Here is an 18,612-nt window from a genome sequence, read left to right as displayed (position 1 = left end):
ACGCGCTAATCCACTGCGCTATACGGTCATACATATATACTTTTAAACTAATATTGTTAATTTAGAATATTTAATCATTGTTGTCAACAAGTGAACGTATATGTCGAATATACGCGCCACAGTGCATATACAATATATCATTTGATAACACTTGAGACCTTGTACGATATATTAGTTGCGGCCTATATATACATTTTTATAAATTATATTAAGTTATGAACTGTATAATTTTAAATTTTATAATATTATAATTATAAAATAAAAATATGACAAATAAATTATATTAATGTTAAATACAAGTTAAAAAAATTATAATTATATCACAATTTACAAAATTAAAATATAATTATCTTTTTTTAAACCCAAAAATCATTGTGAATTAATTACGAAGCTAGAAAGAAGCCAGGGGACATAGTCCCAACACATAGTGTTAGCATGAAAACGCAACCCTTTTATTTTTACCTATAAACGATGGCAGGCCCAAATACCTTCCAAAATTGTCAGCGTTGGGCACATCAAGCAGCCCCGCAACCTGATCACGTGTATCCTCCGTGGTATTCCTACTAAAAGAGATATTGAATTTATGGAAATATAATTATCTAAACATATTACATTCGAATTATTATTTTTAGATTACGAAAGAACTTTACAAACATTATCTAAGGGTAAATCTCACATCTATGTAATATCAAGTAAAGAAAATAAGATAAATCATTGTACAAGACCATGTGTGACAAAAGAAGGTGTTGCAGTAATTGTAATAATCATCTTCACTCTCCAAGAAATCTGCATCGATTTTTCCTTTTTTTTGGGAAGAGTTTATGTTTTAGGATTTTTCCTTTTGTTGGGGAAGAGTTTATGTTTAAAGTTTTTCTTAAAGGGAAATAATTTAAGCGACCACAGTGGAGTCGAACCCACGACCTTCTGATCCGAAATCAGACGCGCTAATCCACTGCGCTATACGGTCATACATATATACTTTTAAACTAATATTGTTAATTTAGAATATTTAATCATTGTTGTCAACAAGTGAACGTATATGTCGAATATACGCCGCGCAGTGCATATACAATATATCATTTGATAACACTTGAGACCTTGTACGATATATTAGTTGCGGCCTATATATACATTTTTATAAATTATATTAAGTTATGAACTGTATAATTTTAAATTTTATAATATTATAATTATAAAATAAAAATATGACAAATAAATTATATTAATGTTAAATACAAGTTAAAAAAATTATAATTATATCACAATTTACAAAATTAAAATATAATTATCTTTTTTTTAAACCAAAAATCATTGTGGAATTAATTACGAAGCTAGAAAGAAGCCAGGGGACATAGTCCAACACATAGTGTTAGCATGAAAACGCAACCCTTTTATTTTACCTATAAACGATGGCAGGCCAAATACCTTCCAAAATTGTCAGCGTTGGGCACATCAAGCAGCCCCGCAACCTGATCACGTGTATCCTCCGTGGTATTCCTACTAAAAGAGATATTGAATTTATGGAAATATAATTATCTAAACATATTACATTCGAATTATTATTTTTAGATTACGAAAGAACTTTACAAACATTATCTAAGGGTAAATCTCACATCTATGTAATATCAAGTAAAGAAAATAAGATAAATCATTGTACAAGACCATGTGTGACAAAAGAAGGTGTTGGCAGTAATTGTAAGAGAAAGGAAATCTGCATCGTGTAAAGTGGATTTTTCCTTTTTGTTGGGGAAGAGTTTATGTTTAGGATTTTCCTTTTTGTTGGGGAAGTGTTTATGTTTAAAGTTTTTTTAAAGGGAAATAATTTAAGCGACCACAGTGGGAGTCGAACCCACGACCTTCTGATCCGAAGTCAGACGCGCTAATCCACTGCTATACGGTCATACATATATACTTTTAAACTAATATTGTTAATTTAGAATATTTAATCATTGTTGTCAACAAGTGAACGTATATGTCGAATATACGCCGCGCAGTGCATATACAATATATCATTTGATAACACTTGAGACCTTGTACGATATATTAGTTGCGGCCTATATATACATTTTATAAATTATATTAAGTTATGAACTGTATAATTTTAAATTTTATAATATTATAATTATAAAATAAAAATATGACAAATAAATTATATTAATGTTAAATACAAGTTAAAAAATTATAATTATATCACAATTTACAAAATTAAAATATAATTATCTTTTTTGAAAGCCAAAAATCATTTGTGAAATTAATTACGAAGTTAGAAAGAAGCCAGGGGGACATAGACCCAACACATAGTGTTAGCATGAAAAAAGCAACCCTTTTATTTCTACCTATAAACGATGGCAGGCCCAAATACCTTCCAAAATTGTCAGCGTTGGGCACACCAAGCAGCCCCGCAACCTGATCACGTGTATCCTCCGTGGTATTCCTACTAAAAGAGATATTGAATTTATGGAAATATAATTATCTAAACATATTACATTCGAATTATTATTTTTAGATTACGAAAGAACTTTACAAACATTATCTAAGGGTAAATCTCACATCTATGTAATATCAAGTAAAGAAAATAAGATAAATCATTGTACAAGACCATGTGTGACAATTGTAAGATTCCTGGAATGGCAAGAAAATCATCTTCAAAGGAAATCTGCATCGTGTAAAGTGTCTAATTGACGATTTTTCCTTTTTGTTGGGAAGAGTTTATGTTTAGGTTTTCCTTTTTGTTGGGAATTTATGTTTAAAGTTTTTTTAAAGGAAATAATTTAAGCGACCACAGTGGGAGTCGAACCCACGACTTCTGATCCGAAGTCAGACGCGCTAATCCACTGCGCTATACGGTCATACATATATACTTTTAAACTAATATTGTTAATTTAGAATATTTAATCATTGTTGTCAACAAGTGAACGTATATGTCGAATATACGCCGCGCAGTGCATATACAATATATCATTTGATAACACTTTGAGACCTTGTACGATATATTAGTTGCGGCCTATATATACATTTTTATAAATTATATTAAGTTATGAACTGTATAATTTTAAATTTTATAATATTATAATTATAAAATAAAAATATGACAAATAAATTATATTAATGTTAAATACAAGTTAAAAAAAAATTATAATTATATCACAATTTACAAAATTAAAATATAATTATCTTTTTTTAAACCAAAAATCATTGTGGAATTAATTACGAAGCTAGAAAGAAGCCAGGGGACATAGTCCAACACATAGTGTTAGCATGAAAACGCAACCCTTTTATTTTACCTATAAACGATGGCAGGCCCAAATACCTTCCAAAATTGTCAGCGTTGGGCACATCAAGCAGCCCCGCAACCTGATCGTGTATCCTCCGTGGTATTCCTACTAAAAGAGATATTGAATTTATGGAAATATAATTATCTAAACATATTACATTCGAATTATTATTTTTAGATTACGAAAGAACTTTACAAACATTATCTAAGGGTAAATCTCACATCTATGTAATATCAAGTAAAGAAAATAAGATAAATCATTGTACAAGACCATGTGTGACAAAAGTGTTGGCAGGTTTCCTTAAAGAAAATAATTTAAGCAACCACAGTGGAGTTGAACCCACGACCTTCTGAACCGAAAGTAGACGCTAATCCACTGCGCTATCGGTCATACATATATACTTTTAAACTAATATGTTAATTTAGAATATTTAATCATTGTTGTCAACAAGTGAACGTATATGTCGAATATACGCCGCGCAGTGCATATACAATATATCATTTGATAACACTTGAGACCTTGTACGATATATTAGTTGCGGCCTATATATACATTTTTATAAATTATATTAAGTTATGAACTGTATAATTTTAAATTTTATAATATTATAATTATAAAATAAAAATATGACAAATAAATTATATTAATGTTAAATACAAGTAAAAAAATTATAATTATATCACAATTTACAAAATTAAAATATAATTATCTTTTTTGAAAGCCAAAAATCATTGTGGAATTAATTACGAAGCTAGAAAAGAAGCCAGGGGACATAGACCAACACATAGTGTTAGCATGAAAACGCAACCCTTTTATTTCTACCTAAAACGATGGCAGGCCCAAATACCTTCCAAAATTGTCAGCGTTGGGCACACCAAGCAGCCCCGCAACCTGATCACGTGTATCCTCCGTGGTATTCCTACTAAAAGAGATATTGAATTTATGGAAATATAATTATCTAAAAATATTACATTCGAATTATTATTTTTAGATTACGAAAGAACTTTACAAACATTATCTAAGGGTAAATCTCACATCTATGTAATATCAAGTAAAGAAAATAAGATAAATCATTGTACAAGACCATGTGTGACAAAAGAAGGTGTTGGCAGTAATTGTAAGATTCCTTGAGGCTTTTTGTTGGGAAAAGTTTATGTTTTAGGATTTTTCCTTTTTGTTGGGGAAGAGTTTATGTTTAAAGTTTTTCTTAAAAGGAAATAATTTAAACGACCACAGTGGGAGTCGAACCCACGACCTTCTGATCCAAAGTCAGACGCGCTAATCCACTGCGCTATACGGTCATACATATATACTTTTAAACTAATATTGTTAATTTAGAATATTTAATCATTGTTGTCAACAAGTGAACGTATATGTCGAATATACGCCGCGCAGTGCATATACAATATATCATTTGATAACACTTGAGACCTTGTACGATATATTAGTTGCGGCCTATATATACATTTTTATAAATTATATTAAGTTATGAACTGTATAATTTTAAATTTTATAATATTATAATTATAAAATAAAAATATGACAAATAAATTATATTAATGTTAAATACAAGTTAAAAAAAATTATAATTATATCACAATTTACAAAATTAAAATATAATTATCTTTTTTAAACCCAAAAATCATTGTGGAATTAATTACGAAGCTAGAAAGAAGCCAGGGGGACATAGTCCCAACACATAGTGTTAGCATGAAAACGCAACCCTTTTATTTTACCTATAAACGGCAGGCCCAAATACCTTCCAAAATTGTCAGCGTTGGCACATCAAGCAGCCCCGCAACCTGATCACGTGTATCCTCCGTGGTATTCCTACTAAAAGAGATATTGAATTTATGGAAATCTAATTATCTAAACATATTACATTCGAATTATTATTTTTAGATTACGAAAGAACTTTACAAACATTATCTAAGGGTAAATCTCACATCTATGTAATATCAAGTAAAGAAAATAAGATAAATCATTGTACAAGACCATGTGTGACAAAAGAATGTGTTGGCAGGGTTTTCCTTAAAGCGAAATAATTTAAGCAACCACAGTGGGAGTTGAACCCACGACCTTCTGAACCGAAATTAGACGCGCTAATCACTGCGCTATACGGTCATACATATATACTTTTAAACTAATATTGTTAATTTAGAATATTTAATCATTGTTGTCAACAAGTGAACGTATATGTCGAATATACGCCGCGCAGTGCATATACAATATATCATTTGATAACACTTGAGACCTTGTACGATATATTAGTTGCGGCCTATATATACATTTTTATAAATTATATTAAGTTATGAACTGTATAATTTTAAATTTTAATATTATAATTATAAAATAAAAATATGACAAATAAATTATATTAATGTTAAATACAAGTTAAAAAAATTATAATTATATCACAATTTACAAAATTAAATATATAATTATTTTTTGAAACCAAAAATCATTGTGGAATTAATTACGAAGCTAGAAAGAAGCCAGGGGGACATAGACCAACACATAGTGTTAGCATGAAAACGCAACCCTTTTATTTCTACCTATAAAATGGCAGGCCCAAATACCTTCCAAAATGTCAGCGTTGGGCACACCAAGCAGCCCGCAACCTGATCACGTGTATCCTCCGTGGTATTCCTACTAAAAGAGATATTGAATTTATGGAAATATAATTATCTAAACATATTACATTCGAATTATTTATTTTAGATTACGAAAGAACTTTACAAACATTATCTAAGGGTAAATCTCACATCTATGTAATATCAAGTAAAGAAAATAAGATAAATCATTGTACAAGACCATGTGTGACAAAAGAAGGTGTTGGCAGTAATTGTAAGATTCCTTGAGTCACTCTCCTTGTTAAATTTTCCTTTTTGTTGGGGAAGAATTTATGTTTTAGGATTTTCCTTTTTTTGGGGAAGAGTTTATGTTTAAAGTTTTTCTTAAAAGGGAAATAATTTAAGCGACCACAGTGGGAGTCGAACCCACGACCTTCTGATCCAAATCAGACGCTAATCCACTGCGCTATACGGTCATACATATATACTTTTAAACTAATATTGTTAATTTAGAAATTTTAATCATTGTTGTCAACAAGTGAACGTATATGTCGAATATACGCCGCGCAGTGCATATACAATATATCATTTGATAACACTTGAGACCTTGTACGATATATTAGTTGCGGCCTATATATACATTTTTATAAATTATATTAAGTTATGAACTGTATAATTTTAAATTTTATAATATTATAATTATAAAATAAAAATATGACAAATAAATTATATTAATGTTAAATACAAGTTAAAAAAATTATAATTATATCACAATTTACAAAATTAAAATATAATTATCTTTTTTAAACCAAAAATCATTGTGGAATTAATTACGAAGCTAGAAAGAAGCCAGGGGGACATAGTCCCAACACATAATGTTAGCATGAAAACGCAACCCTTTTATTTTTACCTATAAACGATGGCAGGCCCAAATACCTTCCAAAATTGTCAGCGTTGGGCACATCAAGCAGCCCCGCAACCTGATCACGTGTATCCTCCGTGGTATTCCTACTAAAAGAGATATTGAATTTATGGAAATCTAATTATCTAAACATATTACATTCGAATTATTATTTTTAGATTACGAAAGAACTTTACAAACATTATCTAAGGGTAAATCTCACATCTATGTAATATCAAGTAAAGAAATAAGATAAATCATTGTACAAGACCATGTGTGACAAAGAAGGTGTTGGCAGTAAAATCATCTTCACTCTCCCAAGAAATCTGCATCGATAAAGAGTTTGTTTTAGGATTTTTCCCTTTGTTGGGGAAGAGTTTATGTTTAAAGTTTTTCTTAAAGGGAAATAATTTAAGCGACCACAGTGGGAGTCGAACCCACGACCTTCTGATCCGAAATCAGACCGCTAATCCACTGCGCTATACGGTCATACATATATACTTTTAAACTAATATTGTTAATTTAGAATATTTAATCATTGTTGTCAACAAGTGAACGTATATGTCGAATATACGCCGCGCAGTGCATATACAATATATCATTTGATAACACTTGAGACCTTGTACGATATATTAGTTGCGGCCTATATATACATTTTTATAAATTATATTAAGTTATGAACTGTATAATTTTAAATTTTATAATATTATAATTATAAATAAAAATATGACAAATAAATTATATTAATGTTAAATACAAGTTAAAAAAAATAATAATTATATCACAATTTACAAAATTAAAATATAATTATCTTTTTTTTAAACCAAAAATCATTGTGGAATTAATTACGAAGCTAGAAAGAAGCCAGGGGACATAGTCCAACACATAGTGTTAGCATGAAAAGCAACCCTTTTATTTTTACCTATAAACGATGGCAGGCCCAATACCTTCCAAATTGTCAGCGTTGGGCACATCAAGCAGCCCCGCAACCTGATCAGTGTATCCTCCGTGGTATTCCTACTAAAAGAGATATTGAATTTATGGAAAATAATTATCTAAACATATTACATTCGAATTATTATTTTTAGATTACGAAAGAACTTTACAAACATTATCTAAGGGTAAATCTCACATCTATGTAATATCAAGTAAAGAAAATAAGATAAATCATTGTACAAGACCATGTGTGACAAAAGAAGGTGTTGGCAGTAATTGTAAGATTCCTGGAAAGGAAATCTGCATCGTGTAAAGTGTCTATTTGACGATTTTTCCTTTTTGTTGGGGAAGAGTTTATGTTTAGGATTTTTCCTTTGTTGGGGAAGTGTTTATGTTTAAAGTTTTTTTAAAGGGAAATAATTTAAGCGACCACAGTGGAGTCGAACCCACGACCTTCTGATCCGAAGTCAGACGCGCTAATCCACTGCGCTATACGGTCATACATATATATTTTAAACTAATATTGTTAATTTAGAATATTTAATCATTGTTGTCAACAAGTGAACGTATATGTCGAATATACGCCGCGCAGTGCATATACAATATATCATTTGATAACACTTGAGACTTGTACGATATATTAGTTGCGGCCTATATATACATTTTTATAAATTATATTAAGTTATGAACTGTATAATTTTAAATTTTATAATATTATAATTATAAAATAAAATATGACAAATAAATTATATTAATGTTAAATACAAGTTAAAAAAATTATAATTATATCACAATTTACAAAATTAAAATATAATTATCTTTTTTGAAAGCCAAAAATCATTGTGAAATTAATTACGAAGCTAGAAAGAAGCCAGGGGGACATAGACCCAACACATAGTGTTAGCATGAAAAAGCAACCCTTTTATTTCTACCTATAAACGATGGCAGGCCCAAATACCTTCCAAAATTGTCAGCGTTGGGCACACCAAGCAGCCCCAACCTGATCACGTGTATCCTCCGTGGTATTCCTACTAAAAGAGATATTGAATTTATGGAAATATAATTATCTAAACATATTACATTCGAATTATTATTTTTAGATTACGAAAGAACTTTACAAACATTATCTAAGGGTAAATCTCACATCTATGTAATATCAAGTAAAGAAAATAAGATAAATCATTGTACAAGACCATGTGTGACAATTGTAAGATTCCTGGAATGGCAAGAAAATCATCTTCACTCTCCCAAGGAAATCTGCATCGTGTAAAGTGTCTATTTGACGATTTTTCCTTTTTGTTGGGGAAGAGTTTATGTTTTAGATTTTTCCTTTTTGTTATTATGTTTAAAGTTTTTTTTAACGGAAATAATTTAAGCGACCACAGTGGGAGTCGAACCCACGACTTCTGATCCGAAGTCAGACGCGCTAATCCACTGCGCTATACGGTCATACATATATTGTTTTAAACTAATATTGTTAATTTAGAATATTTAATCATTGTTGTCAACAAGTGAACGTATATGTCGAATATACCGCCAGTGCATATACAATATATCATTTGATAACACTTGAGACCTTGTACGATATATTAGTTGCGGCCTATATATACATTTTTATAAATTATATTAAGTTTTGAACTGTATAATTTTAAATTTTATAATATTATAATTATAAAATAAAAATATGACAAATAAATTATATTAATGTTAAATACAAGTTAAAAAAAAATAATAATTATATCACAATTTACAAAATTAAAATATAATTATCTTTTTTTTAAACCAAAAAATCATTGTGGAATTAATTACGAAGCTAGAAAGAAGCCAGGGGACATAGTCCTAACACATAGTGTTAGCATGAAAACGCAACCCTTTTATTTTACCTATAAACGATGGTAGGCCCAAATACCTTCCAAAATTGTCAGCGTTGGCACATCAAGCAGCCCCGCAACCTGATCAGATGTATCCTCCGTGGTATTCCTACTAAAGAGATATTGAATTTATGGAAATCTAATTATCTAAACATATTACATTCGAAATTATTATTTTTAGATTACGAAAGAACTTTACAAACATTATGTAAGGGTAAATCTCACATCTATGTAATATCAAGTAAAGAAAATAAGATAAATCATTGTACAAGACCATGTGTGACAAAAGAAGGTGTTGGCAGTAATTGTAAGATTCCTGGAAAGGAAAGCATCGTGCAAAGTGTAAGTTCTATTTGACGATTTTTCCTTTTTGTTGGGAAGAGTTTATGTTTAGGATTTTTCCTTTTTTGGGAAGTTTATGTTTAAAGTTTTTTTTAAAGGGAAATAAATTTAAGCGACCACAGTGAGTCGAACCCACGACCTTCTGATCCGAAGTCAGACGCGCTAATCCACTGCGCTATACGGTCATACATATATACTTTTAAACTAATATTGTTAATTTAGAATATTTAATCATTGTTGTCAACAAGTGAACGTATATGTCGAATATACGCCGCGCAGTGCATATACAATATATCATTTGATAACACTTGAGACCTTGTACGATATATTAGTTGCGGCCTATATATACATTTTTATAAATTATATTAAGTTATGAACTGTATAATTTTAAATTTTATAATATTATAATTATAAATAAAAATATGACAAATGAATTATATTAATGTTAAATACAAGTTAAAAAAATTATAATTATAACACAATTTACAAAATTAAAATATAATTATCTTTTTTAAACCCAAAAATCATTGTGAATTAATTACGAAGTTAGAAAGAAGCCAGGGGACATAGACCCAACACATAGTGTTAGCATGAAAAAGAAACCCTTTTATTCTACCTATAAACGATGGCAGGCCAAATACCTTCCAAAATGTCAGCGTTGGGCACACCAAGCAGCCCCAACCTGATCACGTGTATCCTCCGTGGTATTCCTACTAAAAGAGATATTGAATTTATGGAAATATAATATCTAAACATATTACATTCGAATTATTATTTTTAGATGACGAAAGAACTTTACAAACATTATCTATGGTAAATCTCACATCTTTGTAATATCAAGTAAAGAAAATAAATCTCACATCTATGTAATATCAAGTAAAGAAATAAGATAAATCATTGTACAAGACCATGTGTGACAAAAGAAGGTGTTGGCAGTAATTGTAAGATTCCTGGAATGGCAAGAAAATCATCTTCACTCTCCCAAGGAAATCTGCATCGTGTAAAGTGTCTATTTGACGATTTTCCTTTTTGTTGGGGAAGAGTTTATGTTTAATGTTTTTCTTAAAGAGAAATAATTTCAGCGACCACAGTGGGAGTCGAACCCCCACGACCTTTGATCCGAAGTCAGACAGCGCTAATCCACTGCGCTATACGGTCATACATATATACTTTTAAACTAATATTGTTAATTTAGAATATTTAATCATTGTTGTCAACAAGTGAACGTATTTGTCGAATATACCACGCGCAGTGCATATACAATATATCATTTGATAACACTTGAGACCCTGTACGATATATAGTTGCGGCCTATATATACATTTTTATAAATTATATTAAGTTATGAACTGTATAATTTTAAATTTTATAATATTATAATTATAAATAAAAATATGACAAATAAATTATATTAATGTTAAATACAAGTTAAAAAAATTATAATTATATCACAATTTACAAAATTAAAATATATTATATTTTGAAAGCCAAAAATCATTGTGAAATAATTACGAAGTTAGAAAGAAGCCAGGGGGACATAGACCCAACACATAGTGTTAGCATGAAAAAACAACCCTTTTATTTCTACCTATAAACGATGGCAGGCCCAAATACCTTCCAAGATTGTCAGCTTTGGGCACACCAAGCAGCCCCGCAACCTGAGAACGTGTATCCTCCGTGGTATTCCTACTAAAAGAGATATTGAATTTATGGAAATACTAATTATCTAAACATATTATATTCGAATTATTATTTTTAGATTACGAAAGAACTTTACAAACATTATCTAAGGGTAAATCTCACACCTATGTAATATCAAGTAAAGAAAATAAGATAAATCATTGTAAAAGACCATGTGTGACAAAAGAAGGTGTTGGCAGTAATTGTAAGATTCCTGGAATGGCAAGAAAAAAGGAAATCTGCAGTAAAGTGTCTGATTCGATGATTTTTCCTTTTGTTGGGGAAGAGTTTATGTTTTAGGATTTTTCCTTTTCGTTGGGAAGAGTTTATGTTTAAAGTTTTTCTTAAAGGGAAATAATTTCAACAACCACAGTGGGAGTCGAACCCACAACCTTCTGATCCGAAGTCAAAACGCGCTAATCCACTGCGCTGTACGGTCATACATATATACTTTTAAACTAATATTGTTAATTTAGAATATTTAATCATTGTTGTCAACAAGTGAACGTATATGTCGAATATACGCCGCGCAGTGCATATACAATATATCATTTGATAACACTTGAGACCTTGTACGATATATTAGTTGCGGCCTATATATACATTTTTATAAATTATAATTAAGTTATGAACTGTATAATTTTAAATTTTATAATATTATAATTATAAAATAAAAATATGACAAATAAATTATATTAATGTTAAATACAAGTTAAAAAAATTATAATTATATCATAATTTACAAAATTAAAATATAATTATATTTTTTGAAAGCCAAAAATCGTTGTGAAATTAATTACGAAGTTAGAAAGAAGCCAGGGGGACATAGACCCAACACATAGTGTTAGCATGAAAAACAACCCTTTTATTTCTACCTATAAACGATGGCAGGCCCAAATACCTTCCAAGATTGTCAGCTTTGGGCACACCAAGCAGCCCCGCAACCTGATCACGTGTATCCTCCGTGGTATTCCTACTAAAAGAGATATTGAATTTAAGGAAATATAATTATCTAAACATATTACATTCGAATTATTATTTTTAGATTACGAAAGAACTTTACAAACATTATCTAAGGGTAAATCTCACATCTATGTAATATCAAGTAAAGAAAATAATATAAATCATTGTAAAAGACCATGTGTGACAAAAGAAGGTGTTGGCAGTAATTGTAAGATTCCTGGAATGGCAAGAAAAAGGAACTGCAGTAAAGTGTCTATTCGATGATTTTTCCTTTTTGTTGGGAAGAGTTTATGTTTAGGAATTTTCCTTTTCGTTGGGGAAGAGTTTATGTTTAAAGTTTTTCTTAAAGGGAAATAATTTCAACAAACCACAGTGGGAGTCGAACCCACGACCTTTTGATCTGAAGTAAGACACTCTAATCCACTGCGCTATACGGTCATACATATATAATTTTAAACTAATATTGTTAATTTAGAATATTTAATCATTGTTGTCAACAAGTGAACGTATATGTCGAATATACGCAGCGCAGTGCATATACAATATATCATTTGATAACACTTGAGACCTTGTACGATATATTAGTTGCGGCCTATATATACATTTTATAAATTATATTAAGTTATGAACTGTATAATTTTAAATTTTATAATATTATAATTATAAATAAAAATATGACAATAAATTATATTAATGTTAAATACAAGTTAAAAAAATTATAATTATATCACAATTTACAAAATTAAAATATAATTATCTTTTTTTAAACCCAAAATCATTGTGGAATTAATTACGAAGCTAGAAAAGAAGCCAGGGGACATAGTCCCAACACATAGTGTTAGCATGAAAACGCAACCCTTTTATTTTTACCTATAAACGATGGCAAGCCCAAATACCTTCCAAAATTGTCAGCGTGGCACATCAAGGAGCCCCGCAACCTGATCAGTGTATCCTCCGTGGTATTCCTACTAAAAGAGATATTGAATTTATGGAAATATAATTATCTAAACATATTACATTCGAATTATTATTTTTAGATTACGAAAGAACTTTACAAACATTATCTAAGGTAAATCTCACATCTATGTAATATCAAGTAAAGAAAATAAGATAAATCATTGTACAAGACCATGGTGTGACAATTGTAAGATTCCTGGAATGGCAAGAAAATCATCTTCACTCCCAAGGAAATCTGCATCGTGTAGAGTTAATGAGTCACTCTCCAAGAAATCTGCATCGTGTAAAGTGTCTATTAACGATTTTTCCTTTTGTTGGGGAAGAGTTTATGTTATAGGATTTTTCCTTTTTGTTGGGGTAGAGTTTATGTTTAAAGTTTTTCTTAAACGGAAATAATTTAAGCGACCATAGTGGGAGTCAACCCACAACCTTCTGATCCGAAATCAGACGTGCTAATCCACTGCGCTATAACGGTCATACATATATAATTTTAAACTAATATTGTTAATTTATAATATTTAATCATTGTTGTCATCAAGTGAACCTATATGTCGAATATACGCCGCGCAGTGCATATACAATATATCATTTGATAACACTTGAGACCTTGTACGATATATTAGTTGCGGCCTATATATACATTTTATAAATTATATTAAGTTATGAGCTGTATAATTTTAAATTTTATAATATTATAATTATAAAATAAAAATATGACAAATAAATTATATTAATGTTAAATACAAGTTAAAAAAATTATAATTATATCACAATTTACAAAATTAAAATATAATTATCTTTTTTGAAAGCCAAAAATCATTGTGAAATTAATTACGAAGCTAGAAAGAAAGCCAGGGGGACATAGACCCAACATATAGTGTAAGCATGAAAAAGCAACCTTTTATTTCTACCTATAAAACGATGGCAGGCCCAAATACCTTCAAAAATTGTCAGCGTTGGGCACACCAAGCAGCCCCGCAACCTGATCACGTGTATCCTCCGTGGTATTCCTACTAAAAGAGATATTGAATTTATGGAAATATAATTATCTAAACATATTACATTCGAATTATTATTTTTAGATTACGAAAGAACTTTACAAACATTATCTAAGGGTAAATCTCACATCTATGTAATATCAAGTAAAGAAAATAAGATAAATCATTGTACATGACCATGTGTGACAAAAGAAGGTGTTGGCAGTAATTGTAAGATTCCTCGAATGGCAAGAAAAAGGAAATCTGCATCGTGTAGACTTAATGAGTCACTCTCCAAAGGAAATCTGCATCGTGTAAAGTGTAAAGGGAAATAATTTAAGCGACCACAGTGGGATTCAAACCCACGACCAAGGGAAATAATTTTAGCGACCACAATGGGATTCAAACCCACGACCTTCTGATCCGAAGTCAGACGCGCTAATCCACTGCGCTATACAGTCAAACATATATAACTTTAAACTAATATTGATAATTTAGAATATTTAATCATTGTTGTCAACAAGTGAACGTATATGTCGAATATACACTGCGCAGTGCATATACAATATATCATTTGATAACACTTGAGACCCTGTACGATATATTAGTTGCGGCCTATGTATACATTTTTATAAATTATATTAAGTTATGAACTGTATAATTTTAAATTTTATAATATTATAATTATAAAATAAAAATATGACAAATAAATTATATTAATGTTAAATACAAGTTAAAAAAATTATAATTATATCAAATTTACAAAATTAAAATATAATTATATTTTTTGAAAGCCAAAAATCATTGTGAAATTAATTACGAATTAGAAAGAAGCCAGGGGGACATAGACCCAACACATAGTGTTAGCATGAAAAAACAACCCTTTTATTCTACCTATAAACGATGGCAGCCCAAATACCTTCCAAGATTGTCAGCTTTTGGGCACACCAAGCAGCCCCGCAACCTGATCACGTGTATCCTCCGTGGTATTCCTACTAAAAGAGATATTGAATTTATGGAAATATAATTATCTAAACATATTACATTCGAATTATTATTTTTAGATTACGAAAGAACTTTACAAACATTATCTAAGGGTAAATCTCACATCTATGTAATATCAAGTAAAGAAAATAAGATAAATCATTGTAAAAGACCATGTGTGACAAAAGAAGGTGTTGGCAGTAATTGTAAGATTCCTGGAATGAAGAAAAAGGAAATCTGAAGTAAAGTGTCGATGATTTTTTTTGTTGGGGAAGAGTTTATGTTTTAGGATTTTTCCTTTTTGTTGGGGAAGAGTTTATGTTTAAAGTTTTTCTTAAAGGGAAATAATTTAACCACAGTGGGAGTCGAACCCACGACCTTCTGATCCAAAGTCAGACGCGCTAATCCACTGCGCTATACGTCATACATATATACTTTTAAACTAATATTGTTAATTTAGAATATTTAATCATTGTTGTCAACAAGTGAACGTATATGTCGAATATACGCCGCGCAGTGCATATACAATATATCATTTGATAACACTTGAGACCTTGTACGATATATTAGTTGTATATATACATTTTTATAAATTATATTAAGTTATGAACTGTATAATTTTAAATTTTATAATATTATAATTATAAAATAAAAATATGACAAATAAATTATATTAATGTTAAATACAAGTTAAAAAATTATAATTATATCACAATTTACAAAATTAAAATATAATTATCTTTTTTTAAACCCAAAAATCATTGTGGAATTAATTACGAAGCTAGAAAGAAGCCAGGGGGACATAGTCCCAACACATAGTGTTAGCATGAAAACGCAACCTTTTATTTTTACCTATAAACGATGGCAGGCCCAAATACCTTCCAAAATTGTCAGCGTTGGGCACATCAAGGAGCCCCGCAACCTGATCACGTGTATCCTCCGTGGTATTCCTACTAAAAGAGATATTGAATTTATGGAAATCTAATTATCTAAACATATTACATTCGAATTATTATTTTTAGATTACGAAAGAACTTTACAAACATTATCTAAGGGTAAATCTCACATCTATGTAATATCAAGTAAAGAAAATAAGATAAATCATTGTACAAGACCATGTGTGACAAAAGAAGGTGTTGGCATTGTAGAGTTAATGAGTCACTCTCGCAAGGAAATCTGCATCGTGTAAAGTGGGGAAAGAGTTTATGTTTTAGGATTTTTCCTTTTTGTTGGGGAAGAGTTTATGTTTAAAGTTTTTCTTAAAGGGAAATAATTTAAGCGACCACAGTGGGAGTCGAACCCACGACCTTCTGATCCAAAGTCAGACGCGCTAATCCACTGCGCTATACGGTCATACATATATACTTTTAAACTAATATTGTTAATTTAGAATATTTAATCATTGTTGTCAACAAGTGAACGTATATGTCGAATATACGCCGCGCAGTGCATATACAATATATCATTTGATAACACTTGAGACCTTGTACGATATATTAGTTGCGGCCTATATATACATTTTTATAAATTATATTAAGTTATGAACTGTATAATTTTAAATTTTATAATATTATAATTATAAAATAAAAATATGACAAATAAATTATATTAATGTTAAATACAAGTTAAAAAAAATTATAATTATATCACAATTTACAAAATTAAAATATAATTATCTTTTTGAAAGCCAAAAATCATTGTGAAATTAATTACGAAGTTAGAAAGAAGCCAGGGGGACATAGACCCAACACATAGTGTTAGCATGAAAACGCAACCCTTTTATTTCTACCTATAAACGATGGCAGGCCCAAATACCTTCCAAATTGTCAGCGTTGGGCACACCAAGCAGCCCGCAACCTGATCACGTGTATCCTCCGTGGTATTCCTACTAAAAGAGATATGAATTTATGGAAATATAATTATCTAAACATATTACATTCGAATTATTATTTTTAGATTACGAAAGAACTTTACAAACATTATCTAAGGGTAAATCTCACATCTATGTAATATCAAGTAAAGAAAATAAGATAAATCATTGTACAAGACCATGTGTGACAAAAGAAGGTGTTGGCAGTAATTGTAAGATTCCTGGAATGGCAAGAAAAGGAAATCTGCATCGTGTAGACTTAATGGGAAATCATTGTGTAAAGTGTAAAGGGAAATAATTTAAGCGACCACAGTGGGAGTCGAACCCACGACCTTCTGATCCGAAGTCAGACGCGCTAATCCACTGCGCTATACGGTCATACATATATACTTTTAAACTAATATTGTTAATTTAGAATATTTAATCATTGTTGTCAACAAGTGAACGTATATGTCGAATATACGCCGCGCAGTGCATATACAATATATCATTTGATAACACTTGAGACCTTGTACGATATATTAGTTGCGGCCTATATATACATTTTTATAAATTATATTAAGTTATGAACTGTATAATTTTAAATTTTATAATATTATAATTATAAAATAAAAATATGACAAATAAATTATATTAATGTTAAATACAAGTTAAAAAAATTATAATTATATCACAATTTACAAAATTAAAATATAATTATTTTTTGAAAGCCAAAAATCATTGTTAATTACGAAGTAGAAAGAAGCCAGGGGACATAGACCCAACACATAGTGTTAGCATGAAAAACAACCCTTTTATTTCTACCTATAAACGATGGCAGGCCCAAATACCTTCCAAAATTGTCAGCGTTGGGCACACCAAGCAGCCCCAACCTGATCACGTGTATCCTCCGTGGTATTCCTACTAAAAGAGATATTGAATTTATGGAAATATAATTATCTAAACATATTACATTCGAATTATTATTTTTAGATTACGAAAGAACTTTACAAACATTATCTAAGGGTAAATCTCACATCTATGTAATATCAAGTAAAGAAAATAAGATAAATCATTGTACAAGACCATGTGTGACAAAAGAAGGTGTTGGCAGTAATTGTAAGATTCCTGGAATGGCAAGAAAAAGGAAATCTGCATCGTGTAGACTTAATGAGTCACTCTCCAAAGGAAATCTGCATGTGTAAAGTGTAAAGGGAAATAATTTAAGCGACCACAGTGGGATTCGAACCCACGACCTTCTGATCCGAAGTCAGACGCGCTAATCCACTGCGCTATACGGTCAT

At 30.0% G+C, this 18,612-nt stretch overlaps 14 non-coding genes across 14 annotated transcripts; all 14 read right to left on the bottom strand.

Annotated features, from left to right (window-relative positions):
* Positions 1 to 894: 894 nt before the first annotated feature.
* Positions 895 to 967, bottom strand: TRNAR-UCG. Its single transcript has one exon. It is a non-coding gene; the product is annotated as a tRNA-Arg (tRNA).
* An 861-nt stretch (positions 968 to 1,828) lies between these two features.
* On the bottom strand, positions 1,829 to 1,900 carry TRNAR-UCG. The gene has a single exon. It is a non-coding gene; the product is annotated as a tRNA-Arg (tRNA).
* Positions 1,901 to 2,776: 876 nt separating this feature from the next.
* TRNAR-UCG lies at positions 2,777 to 2,849 on the bottom strand. The gene has a single exon. It is a non-coding gene; the product is annotated as a tRNA-Arg (tRNA).
* Positions 2,850 to 4,502: 1,653 nt separating this feature from the next.
* TRNAQ-UUG lies at positions 4,503 to 4,576 on the bottom strand. The gene has a single exon. It is a non-coding gene; the product is annotated as a tRNA-Gln (tRNA).
* A 750-nt stretch (positions 4,577 to 5,326) lies between these two features.
* Positions 5,327 to 5,399, bottom strand: TRNAR-UCG. The gene has a single exon. It is a non-coding gene; the product is annotated as a tRNA-Arg (tRNA).
* A 1,766-nt stretch (positions 5,400 to 7,165) lies between these two features.
* On the bottom strand, positions 7,166 to 7,238 carry TRNAR-UCG. The gene has a single exon. It is a non-coding gene; the product is annotated as a tRNA-Arg (tRNA).
* Positions 7,239 to 8,111: 873 nt separating this feature from the next.
* Positions 8,112 to 8,184, bottom strand: TRNAR-UCG. The gene has a single exon. It is a non-coding gene; the product is annotated as a tRNA-Arg (tRNA).
* An 877-nt stretch (positions 8,185 to 9,061) lies between these two features.
* TRNAR-UCG lies at positions 9,062 to 9,134 on the bottom strand. Its single transcript has one exon. It is a non-coding gene; the product is annotated as a tRNA-Arg (tRNA).
* Positions 9,135 to 10,011: 877 nt separating this feature from the next.
* On the bottom strand, positions 10,012 to 10,083 carry TRNAR-UCG. The gene has a single exon. It is a non-coding gene; the product is annotated as a tRNA-Arg (tRNA).
* Positions 10,084 to 14,862: 4,779 nt separating this feature from the next.
* On the bottom strand, positions 14,863 to 14,936 carry TRNAR-UCG. The gene has a single exon. It is a non-coding gene; the product is annotated as a tRNA-Arg (tRNA).
* Positions 14,937 to 15,809: 873 nt separating this feature from the next.
* Positions 15,810 to 15,883, bottom strand: TRNAQ-UUG. The gene has a single exon. It is a non-coding gene; the product is annotated as a tRNA-Gln (tRNA).
* Positions 15,884 to 16,738: 855 nt separating this feature from the next.
* Positions 16,739 to 16,812, bottom strand: TRNAQ-UUG. Its single transcript has one exon. It is a non-coding gene; the product is annotated as a tRNA-Gln (tRNA).
* Positions 16,813 to 17,633: 821 nt separating this feature from the next.
* Positions 17,634 to 17,707, bottom strand: TRNAR-UCG. Its single transcript has one exon. It is a non-coding gene; the product is annotated as a tRNA-Arg (tRNA).
* An 829-nt stretch (positions 17,708 to 18,536) lies between these two features.
* On the bottom strand, positions 18,537 to 18,610 carry TRNAR-UCG. Its single transcript has one exon. It is a non-coding gene; the product is annotated as a tRNA-Arg (tRNA).
* Between the last annotated feature and the right edge of the window lie 2 nt (positions 18,611 to 18,612).

Source organism: Ipomoea nil, unplaced genomic scaffold (genome assembly GCF_001879475.1).
Source record: "Ipomoea nil cultivar Tokyo-kokei standard unplaced genomic scaffold, Asagao_1.1 scaffold0862, whole genome shotgun sequence".
Lineage (NCBI taxonomy): Eukaryota > Viridiplantae > Streptophyta > Magnoliopsida > Solanales > Convolvulaceae > Ipomoea > Ipomoea nil.
Note: the sequence above shows the minus strand (reverse complement) of the source record. Positions and strands in the feature narration are given on the sequence as shown.